The sequence below is a fragment of the Lynx canadensis genome, chromosome X (genome assembly GCF_007474595.2).
Source record: "Lynx canadensis isolate LIC74 chromosome X, mLynCan4.pri.v2, whole genome shotgun sequence".
Lineage (NCBI taxonomy): Eukaryota > Metazoa > Chordata > Mammalia > Carnivora > Felidae > Lynx > Lynx canadensis.
Window position 1 is genome coordinate 38167186 of NC_044321.2, and position 2240 is coordinate 38169425.

The window sequence follows — 2240 nt, forward strand, 5'->3', positions numbered from 1 at the left end:
GATGGGATGGGAACGACACAGAAGAACAAGGGCAAGGGCGAGGAAGTTTCCTCCCCCCACCCCCACCCCCCTTTTGGAATAACAAGAGGCTGAATGAATATTCTGGGTTTAATTCTTTGGCAAGCTTGCCCTGGAGATGGGCAGTCCGCAGGGAAGAGTCGTAGTTTTGGAAATACAGGGACGGTGGCATTCTGTTTAACGATTCGGCAGCTGCCCGAGATGAAGTTGAGATTCTAAGTATAAGGGAGGAGGAGGACGGGAATCAGAACGACTTCTCAGGCGATGCTGTAGAAGCAAGTGCAAAACGCTGCCCCGTTTCATCACGATGTGTGTGGGTGGCGAGAGCTCTTTTCTGAGTTGTTCATCCATTACATGATTTCTAGCAGCGTGTACACGATGAAATCCACAAGGGCACATTAATAAGTGCCTTCATCTGCATCACTTAGAATAAAACTCTCCATATGGTTTTGAAACAATGAGAAAGTGCAGCCCTTGGCTCCTGGGAATATAGGAGTGTGAAACTAACAGGTAACTCTCCATACGATTTTGAAACCATGAGGAAGTGCAGTCCGTGGCTCCTTGGAATAGAGGAGTGTGAAACTAATAGGTAAGGCCGACTCCCCAGCGAAACGGCTAGTTTTGTACAAAAGTGGCAAAGGTCACTATGTGTGGGCGCTAAGTGCTTGCTAGCTGGATAACGCTGTTTAGGAGCTGTGAAAAGACAAAGGGGAATATTTCCTTCAAAAGCTTAAAATTAAGACAGAAAACCATCAAGCAATTTTTGTGGAGAACACAAAGAACCATTGAACCATTTATGCATTATTTTATGTCACACGGACACAGCCCCAGAATTATTTTTTTTTAATTAACCCTGATGAAGAATTAAACTGAGAATATTTAAAAAATGGCATTTCACGGAAGAGTAAATGTATCATAAAACTGAAGAAGAAATTTCTCTTGGGAGGTCCATAGGGTTGTTGATGCCGAAACTGTCATGTTCATTTGTTCATTAATAAATTGATGATCACGTCATTACTTTTCCACAGAACTTTTACTCTAAACAGTCATTGATGTTTACAAGAGGTGTCTTCAAATGTTCAGTTATACCTCTACCTTTTTCAGAAGAAGCCTTTCCTTTTGCCCCGTCAGCAAAACTCTGTCTACCTGGGACCAGCCAGTTACAAACAGAATCCACCTACAAGGCCGAAGGAGAAATGACAAGTTCAAAGCCTTGCAAGAAAACCGGGCACTAGGGCCGATGATGATACTGGCCAAATGTCTTAAAAGCAGAAGATCAAAAAAGCAAATGGAAATTGGGCCTTAAAAATGGAAACAATCTGAAAGGGAAAATGACTTGTAGCTGAGTAAGAGCCATGGAAATAGTCATGAACACATTTTCTGGCTCAGTTCTCTGGGTCAGATCGGGAGGGAGGATGAACTCTTTGGCCACCAACACGTTCAAATATCACAGCTTGACGCCCATCCACCTTTGTTCATTTCTCTCAAATAAATACCTTGTGGCTTTCCCAATGCGTGGTCACCACTCCGCCCTACTATCTGTTTCCTCTGGGTTTCTCAGAGTTTATCTGCTCTGAAGGGACGTCAAGAGGTGTATGGTCCTTCCCGGTTGGAATTTTCCAGCCTTGTACAACCTGCCCTTCTGCAAGAGCACCACAGAGAAGTGTAAAGATCGCAAACACATTGACTGCTTGGCCACAGAAGACCGGCTCTCTCCCAGATGGAGCCCCACTGCTTCCTCCAGCCGTTTATTCTGTCAGGGGTGGCGAAGAATACCATCTGCTCCCTTCTCAAGAGAAAGGCTTCGCCTCCGCCCATTGGGCTCCAGAAGACCCGTTTCCGAGCCTATCAATAGGCATCTGGCGACAGGAACTCTTTTTTTCTCACATCGTGCTTTTCAGAAAGGTCGCTGTGCCACGTATGGTTACTTTACTGGCTTGTTGTAAACATTGCTGAGGAAGAAGGGTTCCCTTTAAATTTCCACCCATGCCAAAAGGGATGAAAATACTCCTGCTGCAATTTCACATGCACTCGGGGTTCTGAGAAGGAGGTGTCTATCGGCTGGATGGGAAATCTTTTAAGGGCTCGCTTCCGAGCCTTTGTTTTCTGGTGCTGCTTTCAGGTTCTCTCTCTCTCTCTCTTTCTTGGGAGCTCTCGTGGGTATTTACTGGAGCCGCCGAGCATCCAAACACCTAGGAAGGGATGGGTAATCCCAAGACAGG